This window comes from Rhinatrema bivittatum, chromosome 4, assembly GCF_901001135.1.
Source record: "Rhinatrema bivittatum chromosome 4, aRhiBiv1.1, whole genome shotgun sequence".
Taxonomy (NCBI): Eukaryota; Metazoa; Chordata; class Amphibia; order Gymnophiona; family Rhinatrematidae; genus Rhinatrema; species Rhinatrema bivittatum.
In genome coordinates this window covers 216,954,676-216,974,620 of record NC_042618.1, presented here as the reverse complement: position 1 = coordinate 216,974,620, position 19,945 = coordinate 216,954,676, and the positions used below count along the sequence as shown (strand labels likewise).

Below are 19,945 nucleotides of genomic sequence, written 5' to 3'. Positions count from 1 at the left end.
TACAACCCATGTTGGGCTGAGGTCTACCTGTAGAGAGTATCTGCAGACTTTACCCTGATTTTTCAAAGCAGACTTATGTGCATAAGTCTACTTTGAAAACTAGCTGGTGTGTGTTTTACTTTGTGTGGCATACGTGCACACCTACATTTATAGGTATACATTCGAAAATCAATGACAAATGCTCGCATAAGTTACATCAGTTTTCAAAGGGAAAGCATGTGCAAAATTTCCCATTTGAAAATTTATTCCACAAAACTTCTTGCACACAATTACACCTGCTAAATTGCATGCAGAAATTTGTCAGAAAATTTTATGCATATATTTTTGAAAATACAAAAGTATGTGCAGAAGTGCAAACCCCTTCCTCACTCCCACCCCTGGAACGCACCCACTCAGTTCAGGTAAACGTATGCATAAACATCACATATTGGGCAAGCAGTTTTTGATACGTGCAATAAGTACCCCTGTTTTATTGTAACTTTCCTGCAACTTGTTTTTGTTAAGGATAAGGTTTCTTGTCACACTGTTCATTGTAAACCGATTTGATATGATATTTTTCATGAAGGTCGGTATAAAAAAAGTATCAATAAGAAAATAAATAAATAAATAAATAAATAAATAAATGGTTTCCCCACTCCGCCCTCCTGGAGAAACTCTTTCTAGTGTGCAGGTAAAAGTACATGCAGAATCCTTCCAGCGCGTACTTTTACACGCAAAACCCCCTGGGCAATGTTTAAAAGTGCGTTTAGGTGCATAAAACTGGGTTTTAAGTGCATAAATCCATTTGAAAATCTAGCCCTGTATATCCATAAATACCCTGTCTTGAAAGATTATTGCCATTAAACAACATTTGTCTTACTTCCACCAAGTTATTTATGCTTTAACAGAAGGTATTTCTAGGGGATTAGCACCTGGTGTTCTAACTAATCAGTCTGCTCACAATCAAGCTAAACAATCTGATTTATCATAAATATCTGTTTATTCAAATGCCATTTATTATAGTCATCCCAAGGAGCTCTACATAATTTCTACACTAAAAATGATTTAATTTTTTTTTTTTTTAAATTTTTCGCAAACAATAAAGAAAAAGAAATGAACTTGCTTGAAACTATGGAGTTTATGTGAACCAGCTGCACTTGCTACGCCACAGAATTTTTCAGTTTTAAGTTAAAACTGCAAACGCAAAGCGTAACAAACAAGATCCCTATATTGAAGCAAGTGAAATTAAACCAGAAATTCTAACAAAGCGGACAGGGCCTGATTTACTAAGGCTTTTCTCCCATCTTGTGTCTATGGTAAAAATGCTTAGTAAATGACCTCCCAAGTCAAGATAAAATGCCAAAGAAGGGAACAATTAAAATATTAACAACATGCATGACGAACAACAGAGAAAACAGTACAGCAAAATAAAAATCATCAAGCAGAAGCAAAATACTCCAGTAGGACATATCATTGTCTCATGTCTGAAAGAAATCTACCTTTCAGTCATAAGATTACAAGCAGACACTTAGTGGGCTGGAATCCTTTACTCAGATGGTCTTGGACCAAGGATTACACCCATCATATAACCATAGTGCTACATGCATCATCTCCAAAATAATGTCAAATGAACCAGGAAGAGGGCATAACCGTGCATCAAGCTGAGGCTGGGTGGAGCCCAGCAGGCCCCTTGTTGCTTGGTGTTCGCCAGTTTTCAAAATTAAATTTGACATATTATTTTTTTTAATTGAATGAAGCAATACCCAAATACCCAGGAGGAAATAAATGTATGGCTTATCCACACTATAGTCTTCATTATGCCCGTTCCTACCCCGGCTCACACCAATAACTACGGCCGGTTTCGGATTCTGGGGAGAACCCAGGGAATGATAATGGCCAGAAACTGTGGCACAGTGGTTTGGAAACTACTGGTGTGGACCATAGTTGTGGACAGAGAAGAGGAAAAGAATAACCTTGTCTCCAAAGCAGTGAGAAATTGTCCTTAGTGGTGAATGTGGGTAGAGTGTCAAGTTGCTTAGGGCTCAAAATAATATAGATAGTGAAAACTATTCAGATTGATGCTTGCCATTTTTAATAAGGTTGGAGTAAAGAAGGGTCCTGCTCATAAGTAGTTAGGCCTATTCAGATGACAAAGTCTCTGGTAACATTTCCACCATTCCAACATAAGATTTCCTATCAGTAGCATAACTGATCCTTGGTGTGTCCAGGTAACCCCATGACAGTGGTCAGAACATGTTCCTCCAGGAGTTTGGAGGAGTTACAGGATAGCAGGTTTAAAACATTTAAATAATGACTTAAAGGTTTAATTTTTAAATACTAAAGGGTGAGTGTTACTGGCTTCTGTTCGTATGTTTCAAATATTCTGTAGTACAACTGTGCATCTGGCTTTCCTTTAAGACATTCTCCTTGAGATTCTCTCATTTACTATTTAAAGTTTTATGAGGATAACTTTCATAACGGCGTGCGGGCGCACATGTATGTGTGTATGCCGGCTCGCGCGAATGGACGCAGACATTTTCTAACATATGTGTATGTTATAAAATTGGCTGTACGAACGTACATGTGCGCATTATTTTACATGGATCCATGTATGTGCGCACAAATGCCACTTCCACCGTGGAAGTGGGGGGATTTTACTAGGCATGCACACCGACGCAAATACCCATTTCCCCAGTTCATTCCCAGTTCATCCCCAGTAAAGGATAGGACTTCCTAATCCCTCTAGCTAGATAGCCTTCCTTTTACCCTAATAACCCTGCCTCTTCAAACTCTGCTGACTAGCCCAGATTTTGTAATTTTACTTACACGCCATCCATAGCAGAAGTAAAGCTATGTGGTAAGAGACCCTGGTGCACGCTTGTACGCGTAAATACTTACGCGTACAAGGGTTTCAGACACGGAATACCCATGTCCGGCCATTGCCCTGTCCAGACTCTGCCCATGCCCCACCCCTTTTGGTCTTTTTGATTTGTGCACGTACCAGGAGATACGCACATGCTTGCATGCTTTTTAAAATCTGTGCAGCGCGTGCTGGCCCGAAACATGCACACATCTCCCGGCTTTCACACGCGTAGGCCATTTAAAATCGACCATTATGATTTTAGAGGCTAATTTTCAAAGGGACGTCTTTAGATAAAACAGCATTCAACGCATCGAAAACTGCTTGCCCGATATGTGATGTTTATGCATACGTTTACCTGAACTGAGTGGGTGCGTTCCAGGGGTGGGAGTGAGGAAGGGGTTTGCACTTCTGCACATACTTTTGTATTTTCAAAAATATATACATAAAATTTCTGCATACAGTTTAGCAGGTGTAATTGTGTGCAAGAAGTTTTGTGGAATAAATTTTCAAATGGGAAATTTTGCACATACTTTCCCTTTGAAAACTGATGTAACTTATGCGTGCATTTGTCATTCAATTTACACGGGCTGTTACAAAATTAGCCCCAAAATGTTGAGGGTGATGACATGCCACAAAAGCAATGGAGATTAGATACACACTCTATAATCTAATCAGCAAAGTAAGCAGAGTGTGGCAAGACTAAATAGTCCTTATGAATTTTTAGCAAAAAGACTTAATCTTTATTATTGCATAGAAACTCTACAATCTTCAGTAAAAATGGTCAGCTTAGAGAAGGTTAGTGTCCCCCGACGCAGTCACCATGTTTCACCCCACAGGCTGCATCGGAAGGGACAGTAGACTATGATTTAAAAGGCTAAAAAAGAATATATATATATATATATAACAAAAGATAAGGACTAGAAAACAAATACAGATACATACAGCAAGACAAACAATAAGAGCATACTTTTTTAACAGCGCATTCTATTTTTCGGGAGTTTGTTCAGAGCTTACTCATTTTAGAGCATTTAAGAATGCTAAGAAATGGTGCCAAAAATGTAGCCAGTCAGAAAAGGCTCATGGGAGAAGAATTCAGCCAATCAGAGATTATCTTGATGTCACAATATAAAGATGTCAACCACAGTGTGATCATGAATGGAAAGTCTATTATCATTCCGACCACGAGAGAACTCAAAAAAACATCAACCATAATACAATCATGAATGGGAGACCTATTCTGACCGCAAAGAGAACTCAAAGCTGACATGGTCACCATGTTTTGGCCCACAATGTACAACAGAAGTGACAGTAGACCATAATTTAAAAGGCTTTTTAACAACAGCCCTCATATACGGTGATTATAATATGAAAAACCAATTGAAACAGACCGAAACAAATATACTGTAACCCAAAACACTTTTAACAGACCTAAAAGCAAAAAACAAAATCAAAATCTTCCGTTACTATAAGTAAGACTAATTTCAGAATAAAGGGTACTAAAACCATAGACTGATCAAATACGTGCAGCTCCTCGCTAAATACACATAGGCAATCAGTCATAAAAAATATATCCATTTTATCTCTGAGTTCAAACCACCTGGTCTAATGTTTTAAGAGTAAATATCCAGTTCTGTTCCCTACAGGTCAACGCTTTAGAAAAATCACCACTGCACAAATGGGCAGGTAAAGCGTCAAGTACAAAACATTTTAAGTCAGAGGCAGAATGGGATATGGATATCCAATGTGCAACAAGTGAAGCTTCTGCCCGTGCAGAATGGATGCATGAGCGGCGTTCAATTACGCAGGTTCTAACCATTCCCTTTCTGAATTTGCCTTTCCGAAGGTCAGGAACTCAGTGGAGCCCCAGATGACTCTCCTGCGTCTGTTGATGGTAAACCAAGAGTATGATGGCATCACCATTCCCATCTCCCGCCTCCGATGCTCCTACAGCTACAACACTAGACACAAGTTCCTTACTTACCCTGCTGAGTTCCAACACCACTTCTTTTCTAACTACATTTCCCTAACAGATTTCATTAATTTGTTTCTCTCTTTCAAGTGTACACGCTATTTGGAACAGATGCAGCATGCAAACATGGCATTCATTTGTTTCCTTAAAAGTAATTGCTTCTCATTTCATCTTGTTTACTAGGCTACCACGATGAATATCATGAACCATTCTTCACAAAGCCTAATGCATTTTGGATTAGGCAACAGTTGGTGAATGACTAATTATTTGTAATCCTCCCACCTCAATTAAATTAATAGCAGCAATTTTTGTTGGGCCGCTTGCATTTCAATATCTTTTTCACATGAAAATAAGCTGTTAGAGGGGGGAGGCCTATTTTGTCTCATACAGTTCCTTAAAAGCGCATGAGAAATTCATGAAACAGAGTAAGCAAACAAGACTGAAATAATTCTTTAAACTTACACAGTTTGTTTAAAAGGGGAAGGAGGAGACAACACCTGCTCTAATACTATTTACGGGCAATAGTCCTATATGTTTCCCATCTGTGCTGTTAACATGTTGGGGCCCCAGCAACACTAGCCTGGGTGAGCCTGAACTTGTTAGATCTCAGGTGCTAAACAGCAGTGAGGGCCGGGTAATGCCTGGATGGGGGAGCACCAGGTGCTGTGGGCTACAGAAGGCAACGGCAAACCACTACAGCACATTTTACCCAAGAAAAGGCCACAGGCACCCTGGTGGAGCAATGGCTGCCCAAACCCCTGATACCCAAAAAGGGTAGAAAAGAGAGCGGAAAAACAAACAACCTGTAGGAGTAGATTTGAATTTCTGGCACAGATTGGGGTGGTGGGGTTATAAATTCCCATCATTGGCTTGCATAATGCTGAAAAAGCACATTTCTTGCCAGGGATTTAATTTCCTAAAATTCTGGAAGGGTGGGACAGACGATCCCAGAAAATATTGTGAAGCAAAAAGCACAGTGAAACCTTTTCTAAAAAAACAAAAAAAACCCTCAATTTAGAATCAGGTAAAATTCCAGGTTGGTTTTTGTGCAATAGTTACTTCTGGGTCATTTGTTTTTTAATGCCCACAAGATGCAGGAAATTAAATCCTTGGGCAAAAAAGGTGCCCAATCTCAAAATTGAGCAAGCAACCTGACTTGTAAGCTTTCTTCACTTTTTTTTTTTTGCTCAAAACTTAAATTTGCTTCTCAAGGACTTACTCACAGTCTCGCATTACATCACTACCACACATAAGGAGAGTAATTTTTAAGACTGGAGTGTGGCCAATGTAACCCCAATATTTAAAAAGAGCTCCAGGGGTGATCCAGGAACTATAGACCAGTGAGCATGACTTCAGTGCTGGGAAAATTAGTGGAAACTATTCTAAAGATCAAAATCACAGAGCATATAGAAAGACATGGTTTAATGGGACACAGCCAGCATGGATTTACCCAAGGGAAGTCTTGCCTCACAAATCTCCTTCATTTATTTGAAGGGGTTAATAAACGTGGATAAAGGTGAACTGGTAGATGTAATGTATTTGGATTTTCAGAAGGTGTTTGATAAAGTTCCTTATGAGATGCTTCTAAGAATATTAAAAACTAGCGGTACCCAGCCACGCGTTGCAGTGGCAGAGTCAGGTTCTTTACCCTCCCTCCCCCTTCCCCTTGCTCATTTACCTCAGTCCCTCATCCTCCTCCCTCTTGGTCACTCACGCCCCCTTCCCTCCCCTGTCCCCACTCCAACTCTCTCCCCTCACACTCACCTCCCCCCTCATTCTCCCTCCCCTCACTGTCACCTCCCCCCGCCTACTGCCTACCCTTCAGATCAGAAAACCTTTGTCTTTCTATTTCTGTGGGAACCCCCCCACCCCCCAAAAAACCCCCCGAATCCCAACCCTTTAAATCAAATAATAACCCCCCACCCTCCTGCCCCCTCCCAAGACCTGGGAAATTAAAATTGTTGGTGCTACATGTGGTCTGTCCCTGGGCGTCTGTGCGCGTTATGTAGCCAAATAGGGGAATGCCTAACCAAATTTGCACTTCCAAATTTGTTTTATGGTCTGGGAAGGGCTATTTTGGTGCGTTCCCGAGATCGTGCAAGTTTAGTGTATGTATTTGTGTGTGAACCTCCCCCTTCCCCCAAAAACAACCGTATGAGAAAAGTTCTCTTAAACTAACCACCCCACACTCTCCTGCCCCCCCCCCCCCCCAGCCCTGCGAAAAACAGTAGCCCCCCCTGCCCCCCCCAGAGTTGCTGAATGAATTAAACCTGCCCCCCCTCATGACCCCTCCCCAAGGTGTTCGCAATAAATTCATTACCACCCCCCACCCTTCAGACCCCCCGAGACCTGATAAAAATGTCTGTCGGTGGAGCAGGCGTTCAGGAGCAGTCCGGGAGCGATGTATTGGCGTTGGTCCGTCGGCTGCGAGCACTGAAACGGGTTCCGACGGTCCTTTGCCCTTACTATGTCAGTGGGGTGGAGCAATGGCAGCGGTAGGTCCTCTGACATAGTAAGGGCAAAGGTCCGCTGGCTGCCAGTCCTGAAAATGGCGCCGAGGGGCCCTCGCCCTTACTGTGTCACATGGGCTACTGCCGCCATTGGTGTCCCTGAGTGGCATAGTAAGGGAAAGGCCATCGGCGCCATGTTGAGTGCTGGCAGCCGACGGCCGTAGTGCAGGAGATGTGTCCCGGACCGGTCCTGGCCCCCTGCTGGAGACTCCCAGACTTCTGTCAGGTTTTGTGTGTGTTGTGAGGGCCTGGGAAGTAAATAAATTTGGCATGTGTGTGGGGGGTGTGAGGAGGGTGGTTTTGTATGTGTTGGGAGGCTGTGGAAAGTAAACCAATTTGGCATGTGTGTGGGGGGGTGAGGAGGATGGTGGGTGTATTTTATCTGTAAAGAAAATAGTTATCTTCCGGCGAAAAAAGTGCGCGAATGTGTTAAAATGGAAGTGAAACGTGGACCTGGACTGGCGAAATGATTAGTGTAGCGTGTGTTAGTGTAAGGTGTAAAAGATGGCGCTTACGTCCAGCAGATGTCGCTGTTTTCTCAAAAAAATTTTTAAACCTATTTTACCTGTCACAGGTGTGACATATCTGTAATGTAAGTACAGAAGAACCTTCCTGTATGCGAAATGAAGGTTGTGTCCAAATTTGAAAGCAATCGGTTCAGTGGTTTCTGAGATTAGCGATTTTGTCCAAACTATTTAACATTTTTATTTATATAGATTCATGGGATAGGAGGTGATGTTCTTTCGTGGATTACAAACTGGTTAAAAGACAGGAAACAGAGAGTAGGATTAAATGGCCAATTTTCTCAGTGGAAAAGGGTAAACAGTGGAGTGCCTCAGGGGTCTGTACTTAGACCGGTGCTTTTTAATATATTTACAAATGATCTGGAAAGGAATACGATGAGTGAGGTAATCACATTTGCAGATGATACAAAATTATTCAGAGTAGTTAAATCACAAGCAGATTGTGATACATTGCAGGAGGACTTTGCAAGACTGGAAGATTGGGCATACAAATGGCAGATGACATTTAATGTGGACAAGTGCAAGGTGTTGCATATAGGGAAAAATAACCCATGCTGTAGTTACACAATGTTAGGTTCCACATTAGGAGTACCACCCAGGAAAAAGATTTAGGCATCATAGTGGATAATACTTTAGAATCGTCAGCTCAGTGTGCTGCAGCAGTCAAGAAACCAAACAGAATGTTAGGAATTATTAGGAAGGGAATGGTGAATAAAATGGAAATGTCATAATGTCTCTATATCGCTCCATGGTGATACCGCACCTTGAATACTGTGCACAATACAGGTCACCACATCTCACTGGAGAAGGTACAGAGAAGGGTGATCAAAATGATAAAGGGGATGGAATGGCTCCTCTATGAGGAAAGGCTAAAGAGGTTAGGGCTGTTCAGTTTGGAGAAGAAATGGCTGAGGGGGGATATGATAGAGGTCTATAAAATCATGAGAGGTCTAGAACGGGTAAATGTGAATCGGTTATTTACTCTTTCGGATATTAGAAGTACTAGGGGGCATTCCATGAAGTTAGCAAGTCGCACATTTAAAACTAATTGGAGAAAATTCATTTTCACTCAATGCAAGGTTAAGCTCTGGAATTTATTTCCAGAGGATGTGGTTAGTGCAGTTAGTGTAGATGGGTTTAAAAAACATTTGGATAAGTTCTTGGAGGAGAAGTCTAGTAACTGCTATTAATCAAGCTGACTTACGGGTCGATACAGTAAGGACGCGTTAGAAAGAGTGCGGCAGTGCTGGGCGCACCCTCGTTTGCCCCACGCACTGTTCTGATCACATACCGCTCGATACTCTATTGAAATGGCATGCAAATGCAAGCCGCATCTGCGAAGCGTTAGGGGAAGCGTTAGGTCCGCGCAACCGATTTTACTGTATAGGCGCTTAATACAGCGCCTATACAGTATCCTGGGTGCGCTGGTACCTGTCATTTCAAATGACATTTGAAATGACAGGCACCAGGAAGTGGATCCCAACTTTAACCCATGAAAACCTAATAACCTAAAATCCCCTCCTCCCGAAGCGGCTCGACATGTGCCAACTTGCCTTTTGTTGTTTTTCAGCCCTTTCAGCCTTCTCTGCCGTCCTCTCTGCCGTCCTCCGGAGGGGGGGCAGCCGGCGGCAAAAACGGCTTGCAGCGGTGTAGCCCCCCCCCCCCCCCCCCGGTCCCAGTTCTCCTGGCTCTCGATGATGTTCTAGCAGGTACTCCAGCTCGACTTCTGGCTACCAGCTACCCCCTCCTCCCCCCCCCCCCCCAAGACTGCTGAGTTACGGCCTTGAAACCAAAGAGAAGCGTACTTTCCTGGGCTTGAGCGCCGTCACGCCCTCCCGTCCCTGTGCTTTCATTGGCTTGAGCGTCCAAATTGACGGGCGCTCAAGCCAATGAAAGCACAGGGACGGGCGGGCGTGACGTCATGGCCGTCCCTGTGCTTTCATTGGCATGAGCACCCAAATTGACGGGCACTCATGCCAATGAAAGCACAGGGATGGCCGTGACGTGACAGACTGCGGGTTCCTTCCGTAGCCCAGGCCAGTGCCAGCCAAAGAAAGGGAAAGGAGACCACGGCCCACAACTGGACCCCAGATAGGCGGCAGCAGGAAATAAAAGGAGACAGCGGGCTGCCTCCAGCACTCACGTCACCAGCGGCCAAGAAATTAAAAGAAGAGCGCGGGTGCAGCCAAGGGGAAAAAAAAATAAGACGTCACGCCCGCCCGTCGCTGTGCTTTCATTGGCTTGAGCGTCCAAATGGGCACTCAAGCCAATGAAAGCACAGGAACGGGCGGGCATGACGTCACGGCCGTCCCTGTGCTTTCATTGGCATGAGCGCCCAAATTGACGGGCGCTCATGCCAATGAAAGCACAGGGATGGGCGGGCGTGACGTCACGGCCGTACCTGTGCTTTCATTGGCTTGAGCGCCCATCAATTTGAGCGCCCGTCAATTTGGAGGCTCAAGCCCATGAAAGTTCGCTTCGCTTCCAAGGCTGTAACTCAGCAGTCTTTTTTTGGGGGGGTAGCTGTCAGCCAGAAGTCGAGCTGGAGTACCTGCGGGAACATCGTCGAGAGCCAGGAGAACCGGGACCGGGGGGGGCCGCTGCAAGCCGCTTTCGCCGCTGGCTGCCCCCTCCGGAGGACGGCAGAGAAGGTTGAAGGGGCTGAAAGCAACAAAAAGTAAGTTGATAACATGTCGAGTAGCTTCAAGAGGAGGGGATTTTAGGTTTTTAGGTTTCTTTTTGGGGGAAAGTTTGCTGTCTACCCTTACCCCTGCCTCTAACGTAGGGGTAGGGGTAGGCGGTAAATTAGCAGGTTAAACGCGCGGCTAAACTCCAGGTTAAAAAGGCGATAGTCGGGGCGCACGTTACTGTATGGGAGGGAATAGCTAATTCGATGGTTTACATCTAATATACATGCCGCGTGTGGAAGGGGTTACCTGGTGATTTAAAGAGGCGGTGAGGATGGGTTAAAGGGGATTGTGTATCGCAGGAAGGGCTAATGCGGCCGGAAAGTGAGTAGAAAACGGGTTAGGAGCGGGATAACCATGGCCCCACTTTACTGTATCGGCCTGTTAGAGATTAGCCACTGCTATTACTGGCATCAGTATTATGGGATCTACTTAGTGTTTGGGTAATTGCCAGGTACTTGTAGCCTGGATTGGCCACTGTTGGAAACAGGATGCTGGGCCAGTATGGCAATTTCTTATGTTCCTAATAGTGTGAAGTATAACTCAGTGCATACATGTATAAGCAAGGGTGACAAAACCTATGCCTGGAGCTGCACAGTTTATAAAATACCACATTTATAAAATACCATCCTGAAAGTCTGCACATATGTTTTAGTACATGCACATTTTTTAATGCAGAAACCCACATAGTTTCTACACACGTTTTATAAATGTGTGCAAGTTAAATAATTCTAGTATGTGCTCGTAATAACCCTCAGTTTCTGTGCAGAACAGGTATTTTATAAAGATGGATAATGTACGCTCATATCTTGCTTATGAATCTACTTACTTGTGCATGTACTTCCAAGGCTCCAGTTCACCGAAGCCTCCACCAGTTTAGTTTAGTTTATTTAAGATACCACAATTTTTTGTTACATCGAAGCAGTGTACAATAAAATAACATATATTACAATATGCACAAAATATATAAACATGATATATAAATATTTAGTTTTGTGTATTTATTTCTAACTACAATAATTAGTTATAATAAAATCAACAAATGAAAAAGACAATCAGAAAAATCTAACACTAAGGGCCGGATTTTAATAGCTACGCGTGGGTGTAGATTTGTGCGCGCAACCCGGCGTGCACAAATCTACGCCCGATTTTATAACATGCGTGCGCATGTTACAAAAACCGGGGTCGGCGTGTGCAAGGGGGTGCACATTAGTGCACCTTGCGTGCGCCGAGCCCTAGGGGAGCCCCGATGGCTTTCCCCATTCCCTCCGAGGCAGCTCGGAGGGAACTTTCTTTCAGCTCCTCCCCCACCTTCCCCTCCTTTCCCCTATCTAACCCGGCCCCCAGCCCTACCTAAATCCCCCCCACCTTTATTTTATAAGTTGTGCCTGACTCCGGGCAGGCATAGGTTGCGCGCGCCGGCCGATGACCAGCCCGCGATCCCGGGCACAGCGACAAATGGCCGCTGTGCCTGGAGGCTCTGGCCATGCCCCCGCCCCGCCCTCAGACCGCCCCACCCCGCACCTTTTTTTTTGAGCCTCGGGACATATGCGCTTCCCAGGGCTTTATGTGCGCCGCCGGGCCTTTTGAAAATAGGCCCGGCGCACGTAATTCCTCCCCCCCCCCATGCACGTAAATCCGCCTGGATTTACGTGCGTAGGCTTTGAAAATCTGCCCCTAAATGCCTTAGAAAAATAGGTTATCATGAATATGTTCACCCAGTTCTTCATCAGTTCACCCATACAACCCCCAACTTGCTATAGACTCCCGCACCCAAAAACTGCAGACAAAAGAGAAGCCAGATTTAATATCTGTTTCTTGATTAGTGGGAGTAAAAACATTCAAGCATGTTTGATGATGTATACATGTACTGCAATTATAAAATTTGTAAATGAGTGTGTATCTCCAAACTCTTACCCAAAACACCCTCAAAATGCCCTCTTTGTATGCACATACTCTTGCACTTCTGAAAATGTGTTTCTAGTGTACAGAGATGACTTACATGCATATAAGCTGATTTTATGCGCACAACCCCCTCAGAGCTATTTGAAAATTAACCCCCTTAGCTAGATACGAATCTGCTCTTCTTCATTCAAAGGCAAAATATTGTGTGATTCAGTGTTATAAATGGAGCCCACAAATTTTGAAGTATATAAGAATTTCAGGAAGGTACAACTGTTATATTCAAGGAACCAGTTTTAAAATTAATTCCTTTCCTATCCTTTGAGACAAAATCCATGACTGGTAGAGGCCACCTTTACGGCAACAAAGACAGCACCGTCTCCCCAGGTGCTGAGGAATGTGCATCATATTTAAACTGCTCAGGAGGTCAGTTAAGCTCCATGTTCACTGCCTGAAAATCTTGCAATGGCTATCAGTCTGTGTTATTAGTAAAGGCTTTAGATGCTTTCCTTCTAGCAAAATGATTCTTCATGGGCAATCTGAAGGACTTCAGAAATACCAGGTTACCAAGAAAGCAATTTATTTGAGTTTGGCGACAAAAGACTGCAATGGACACCCAGTGGCAAACCATTTCCTATTCATTCTTTGCCTGAGAAAGCCCCCATCCCCCCTCCCCACTTAGGTTTTCAAAGGTTCAAGTCCAATACTTCCTTATTTGTTATTTAAAAACATCAGCATAAGAGACGGACACACTCAACAGTCTCTCATTTGTATTTTTTATTTTGAGGGTATGTATAATTAATGGTCAGCAAATAAGTTGCAGGTGATAACTTTTTATTGCACAAACAGCAAGTTTGTTCACTGTAAACAGTGTTTTCCATAGATAGCAGGATGATTTAGCCATTACATGTGGGTGATGTCATCCAGCGTGATGTCATCCGGCGACACCAAACAGACTAGCCAGTAGAACTTTGAGCTCTACTGAGCATGTGTGGTTCCCATGTGGGCATTGCCTCATGAGCCTCCTCATTTTATATCATAGCTAAATCTAGCTAGGTAGTCAACTGTCCAGGGAGGCAGGTGGGTATTCCATGGCTAACTCATCCTGCTATCTATGGAAAACATTATTTACAGTGAGCAAACTTGCTTTTTTCCATTGATAAACAGGCCGAATTAGCCATTACATGTGGGGAATCCCAAGCTAAGGGTTGCAGCAGAGCAATTACTGAACAAGCAACTAAGACTGTACCATGGAGAGAAGACTACTATGAGAACAGGTTTTGCAAAACTGCTAGTCTGAATTTATTGTCAGACCTTGAGAGACTGGCCAGACAGTAATGAGATGTAAATGTGTGAACTTATGGCCAAGTTGCAGCTTTGCAAATGTCCTTGAGGGGCACTTCTCTAAGATAAGCAATAGTAGAAGCCAATGCCATAGCTCTGACTTGATGAGCTTTGCCACAGTTTGTGATCTGCAATCCTGTTAAGGTGAAGTAGCGCTGAAATGCATTCCGCTAACCAGGTAGACAATGTGGGGCGGATTTTCAGAGCCCTGCTCGCCTAAATCCGCCTAAATCCGGGCGGAATTAGGCGAGCAGGGCCCTGCGCGCCGGTGCGCCTATGTTCAATAGGCCTACCGGCGCGCGCAGACCCCGGGACTCGCGTAAGTCCCGGGGTTTTCCGAGGGGGGCGTGTCGGGGGCGTGTCGAGAGGTCGTGCCCGATCTGCGCGGCGTTTTCGGGGCGGGCCGTAGCGTTTCGGGGGCAGGCCCGGGGCGTGGTTACGGCCCGGGGCGGTCCGGGGCGTGGCCGCGCCCTCCAGACCCGTCCCCAGGTCGCGTCCCGGCGCGCTAGCGGCCCGCTGGCGCGCGGGGATTTACGTCTCCCTCCGGGAGGCATAAATCCCCCGACAAAGGTAAGGGGGGGGGGTTTAGACAGGGCCGGGCGGGTGGGTTAGGTAGGGGAAGGGGGGGGAAGGTGAGGGGAGAGAACGGAGGTAGGCTGCGTGGCTCGGCGCACGCCGGCTAAACGGAATCAATAGCCTTGCGCGCGCCGATCCCAGATTTTAGCGGCTACACGCGTGTCTACTAAAATCCAGCGTACTTTTGTTTGCGCCTGATGCGCCAACAAAAGTACGCCAAATCGCGCTATTTGAAAATCTACCCCTGTATGTTTGGCAACTGTGATGCCAAGTCCATTAGGGTTATATGCAATGAATAAATGTAAAGCCTGGTGACGCGGTTGAGTTCTTCTCTCATACTAGGCAATGGCTCTTTATAATCAAGGTATTACGGGTTCTTTTTCCTTCATGGACATGAGCTCTCAGAAAAAAGGAAGATAGTTTGATGGATTGATTGATATGGAAAGCCGAGCCAGCCCTTGGTAGAAATTCCAGGTGAGTAGGAATGACTATCTGATCATGGAATATTGCAACAAGGCATATAATGGACACGAGCTTGGAGCTTGCTGACATTTGTAGCTGGAGGTAACTGTGATGAAGAATGCTACTTTCCAAGTCAGGAATTTAAGCGAATCCATCTGTAATGTCCCAAAAGGCAGCTTCATGAGTTGAGAAAGTACACTCAATTCCCACAGAACTGGAGTGTTCTATGTCGGGGGGGACCTGAATGCAGCACAAGCCTTTAATAAATTTCGGTATCAGTGGGTGAGTAGAGATGAGTTTAGTGTGCACTTTAACAAGGTAAGCTGCTAGGGTGCTGTTATGTACTTTGATGGCATAGCTCTTTCTGGTGGATGGCTTTTTAGCTGAAACCAAAATGTCTTTGATCTCTCTAGGAAAAGAGGGATGAGTAACTATTGAGGGCCAGATTTTAAAAGCCCTATGCGCGTAAATCCAGAGGATTTCCCGCGTAGGGGGATTATGCGCACCGGGCCCATTTTAAAAAGGCCCGGCGACGCGCATAAAGCCCCGGGACACATGTAAGTACCGGGGCTTTACTAAAGGGCAGTCCAGGGGCGTGGCCAGAGGTCTCCGACACAGCAGCTATTGCTGCTGTGTCAGAGGATCGTGTGCCGGCAGGCTGCCGGTGTGCGCAACTTGCGCCTGTCTGGAGGCAGGCGCAAAAGGTAAGACAAAGGTCAGGGGGGTTAGAGTAGGGCTTGGGGGGGGGGGTAAAGGTTAGGGGAAGGGGTGGGAAGGTCAGGCTAGGGGGAAGAGAATTTCCCTCCCAGGCCTGGAAGGGAACAGGGGAAGGAGTGCGGCTCGGTGCGTGCAAGATGCACAATTGTGCACCCCCTTGCGCGTGCCGCCCTCCTGATTTTATAACATGCGCGTACCTGCATGCGCATGTTATAAAATCAGGCATACATGTATGCCCGCGCAACCTTTTAAAATCTACCCCTGAGTGTCCAACATCCAAGCCGTTAGACTGAAGTATGGAAGAGTTGGATGATAGAGTGTTTGTTCATCTTGAGTTAACAACGTAAGGCAGTCCCCAGATATACTGGGAGACTGCTGGAAAGTTGTATGAGATATGCAAATCATGTCTGTCTGGGTATGCTAAAGCTATAAGAATCAAGTGAACATGGTCTTGCAGCAGCTTTTGCACTGTTCTGGCAATCAGTGGTATTGGTGGAAAAACATTCATGAGACTTGTTTGCTGATTGAGGAGGGAAAATGTCTTGAGCCAGTCTGAGATCATTGGAAGGTACTGAGGAAAAATTGATCTAGTTTTCTGTTCTGTTCCAACACAAACAGGTCAATCGACAGCTGACCCCCTAATTCAAATAGTTCAGTAGCAGGTAATTGTCACAAAGACCTCTCATGCAGTCAGAATACCCTGCTGAGGCAATCCACCAGCATGTTGGATATTCCTTGAAGATAGTACAGGCCAATGTCTGGTTGCGCACTACCAAATCTTCAATGCTTCCTTGCAGAGAGGCCATGATTCTGTGCCTCCCCTTTTGCTGATATAAAACAAAGCAACCTGATTGCTCTACCCTCAAAGATGTTTGTATCAAATCGCTCTTAGTTCCAACAGATTGGTGTGAAAGTGGCTCTCCTTGCAAGAACAGGTGCCCTGGGATCGGAAAGATCCCTTGTGAGTGCCTTCTCCTTTGAAGGAGGTGTCCGTCACTAAGAAGATTTGATGAGGGAGAGTGCAAAGTGGCATTCCATCCTGAAACACGTGGGGGTTTTACCTCCAGCGTAAATCTCGTCTCGGAAAAATGGATTGTGGTTGATAATGATTGGTCAGCTGATCCCATTAACAGCAGAGACAGTGTAGATAAGGAATATAAAGATGGGTCAGTGAGACCAAGTGCAGTGGCCGCAGGCATATGACCAGATGCAATGAGAATTGCTCTGGCTAACAACGCTGAATGGTCAGTAGGTTGTATATGAGTGACATTATGGTGTACGCTTGATCTGTCACCAAAAACGCTCTCTCCTAAAGAAAGTTTATCTATTCTTCAATGGATTTAATCCTCTGAGCAGATACTAGGTTTAACTTCTTGAAAGTGCCCAGAAAGCCCAATGTTTGTAAAAGATAGACCATCTTGTGTAGGGAAAGCAACATTTACAGTATTCCTAGACCTTGCTGTGATTAACCAGTCATCAGATATGGGAAAACTTTAATCCCCTAGCAATGCAGGTGTGCAGTTACCACTGCAAGGCATTTGGGGTTGCCACTAAGGCAAACGGGAGTACTTTGTACTGGTAATTGGGAGAATCCACCTTGAAGCAAAGGTAGCACCAATGGGAATGATAGATGAGTATATGAGCATATGCATCCTTCAGACTGAGAGCACATATCCATTAATGCTTTTGGATGTAAGGAAGAATTGGGCTGAGGGAATTAATTCTGAATTTATCTCGAAGTTGATGTTTGTTCAAAGGTCTCAGAGCCAGAATGGGCCTCAGTTCTCCTGATTTCTTAGTGATGTGGAAATATTGGGAATAGAAACCCTATCCATACTGGGGCAGAAACTAGTTTATTTTATTTATTTATTAAGTTTTATATATCGTCAATAAGACAAACCATCATAATGGTTCACAAAATATAGCATGAAATACAATAACAAATGCAGTCATAAAACTCCAGTATATAAAATAACAACCATTATAAAATAACTAAACTTAAACTGTAAAATATACATTAATAAATCAAATAAATAGCAGGAATATTCATGAATTAATCACTAAAAAATACATTAAAACTAAGGTAAAAAGGGATTAAAAAGGCATAAAAGTAGAACTAGAGGTAGCATCAACCTCCACCTCAGGCCAAGGGTCCACGAAACCCACAAATCCTAACAACACTCTTCCACCTTCATAAGTGTTTGCGGGTAATAAGAACCTCTTCTTGCAGGTTGTAGAAAAGCCTACTGATTTGGAATATAGTCGTGAGGATATTGCACCATATAGAACTGGTGTGTAGAGATTTGGGCAGTAAGCAAGGAGCTTTGGAGACTTTCTTGATAAAATTCTCCTGCAGCCTTTCTAAGGGCAGATTCAATGACAACTAACTGATGCAGCATGTCTCTTAATCCCAGAGCTTTTTGGACTCTGTATTTGAGATTCAGCTTCCTAGGTATAGGGAAATCAGAGATAGCTATTTCCCACATTTTCATCTGCAACCAGTTTAGAATGTTGTGCACTGGGAGGGCTGTTGAATCTGATGGGGCATCCAATATCTGGAGGGGCCTGAAGACTTCCATGCGGGGGTCTTTGATGTTGTGCGTTCCCACCTTTTCCACAAACTTTGAATATGACACTTGTTCCAGTGTGATGTATGGTCAGGCGTATCCGGAAATGGGTTAGAAAGTATATCTGTAGACCAGAATGTGAAGATTTAATAACCTAGGACCTCACTGATACTGAAGGTGAACTACGGGCTCTGCTGAATGCCTTGGAGGGGAAAAGCCCTAGTCAGCTGCCTCTAAGTGACTTAACTCCACTACCATTGAGTGGGAAGATGAAGAACCCTGTATCAAGGGTTCTGATGAAGTGTTCAACCCAAAAGGCAATATTGGGACTGTGGTCTGAGTTATCAATGCAGCAATGCTGGAAAGGAGCAACTGGATTATTCCTTCTGTATCTTTAGATAAAGAGGTAAAGAAATCTATCACTAGACTTGAAATCTGGTCATGCGACAGATGTATCCTTTGATATGGCGTAGGCAGTGGAACATCTGGTTCAGGGACAAGGATAGAGATAGGTTCCAGTACCTCAATAGGAGGCTGGGTTTTTTTGAAAGCAAGCAACAGTATGAAGCATACTAGAGCTGGAATCTCTAATCAGATGTCCTCCACTATCAACCTAGAAGGAATGAGGGCTATGTAATTAGAGAGGGCAGAGGTAAGATGATCCCTTTCAGCAGCTGGAGTGGCTTGCATATAGCTGTGTGGGTTATGCAACTCAATGATTTTGGTTTGGGCTCAATGAATCAAATGCTTTGATGGATTGTGGAGTAAGGATGTTTTTGTCAACATTGCTTGCACCAAAGTAATTGACTTCAAATGGGCAACCACGCTTGTTTTAAACTGTGTATTAATGGGCCTTTAGGTGGGTTAATGCATCGAGATGCGTCAAAGATATGTACCAAGTGCATCGATGTTTCCTGTGCATCAATGCTTCCAGTGTATCAAGAGTTTTGATACTTCTAGTGCATCGAATGCCTCAAAGCTTCCTGTGCATCAAGAACTTCGGAGCTTTCTGTGCATTGAGTGCATCAATGCGTCAAGAGCTGACTTATGATTTTTCAATGCAGGTTCCGATGCCAGCGAATGATGCTGTTTTTTCCTTCGATGCGGGGGATTGTTGTCTTTTTAATATCTCTTTATTAATTTTAAAATAAATATCAAGAAAACACTACAAGAAAAGGAAATATCTTAACTAATACATCTTTAAGAAAAAGAAAAAAGAAAATGTAACATAAATTATCCTCAACTGAGGGAAGAAGCTTTGAGGTTATACAAAAATTATTATAAGAATGCTAATTCTACATTTAAGCAAGCTCTTGAGATTTCCTAGAAAAAACAACAGGAGTTGAAGAGGAAACTCTAGAATGAAGAAATGATTCAAGCTGTTTAGAGTCAAAGAAAAAAAACCTTCTCATTCCCAGCCTTAAGTAAACATGTGCAAGGAAATCTCAACAAAAATGTAAATCCTAAAGCAATCACTCTTTATATATCAAAAGAACCTATTTTTTTATTGCATTTCTCTTGAAACATCTGGGAATATGGCCACTCTATGACCCAAAAACTCTTAATCTGTAAATGGAAACATTGTTTCAAAGTCCATTCTCTGTCTGATTTTAAAGCATAAACAACCAACAAGGTAGCACGACAATCAATTTTTGAACCTTGCAGAAAATTTGACTAATCTAAGTTACCAGTCTGGTCCTCCTCCCTACCCAAATTCTCCCTTTGAGAATCAGATGCCATTGGAAGATAATCCAATTTAGTTAAGGGAGGAAAGGACTAAGGAGGATTTTGCAACACATCTGAGTAATACTTCCTAAGTAATTCCAGTGTGGAGATCAAAGAGTA

General features: G+C 43.9%; 1 protein-coding gene across 3 annotated transcripts in view; it reads right to left on the bottom strand.

Moving 5' to 3' along the window:
• Positions 1-19,945, bottom strand: part of PAH (phenylalanine hydroxylase) — a 126,853-nt gene that overhangs the window by 19,390 nt on the left and 87,518 nt on the right. The gene's annotated exons all lie outside the window — the stretch shown is intronic.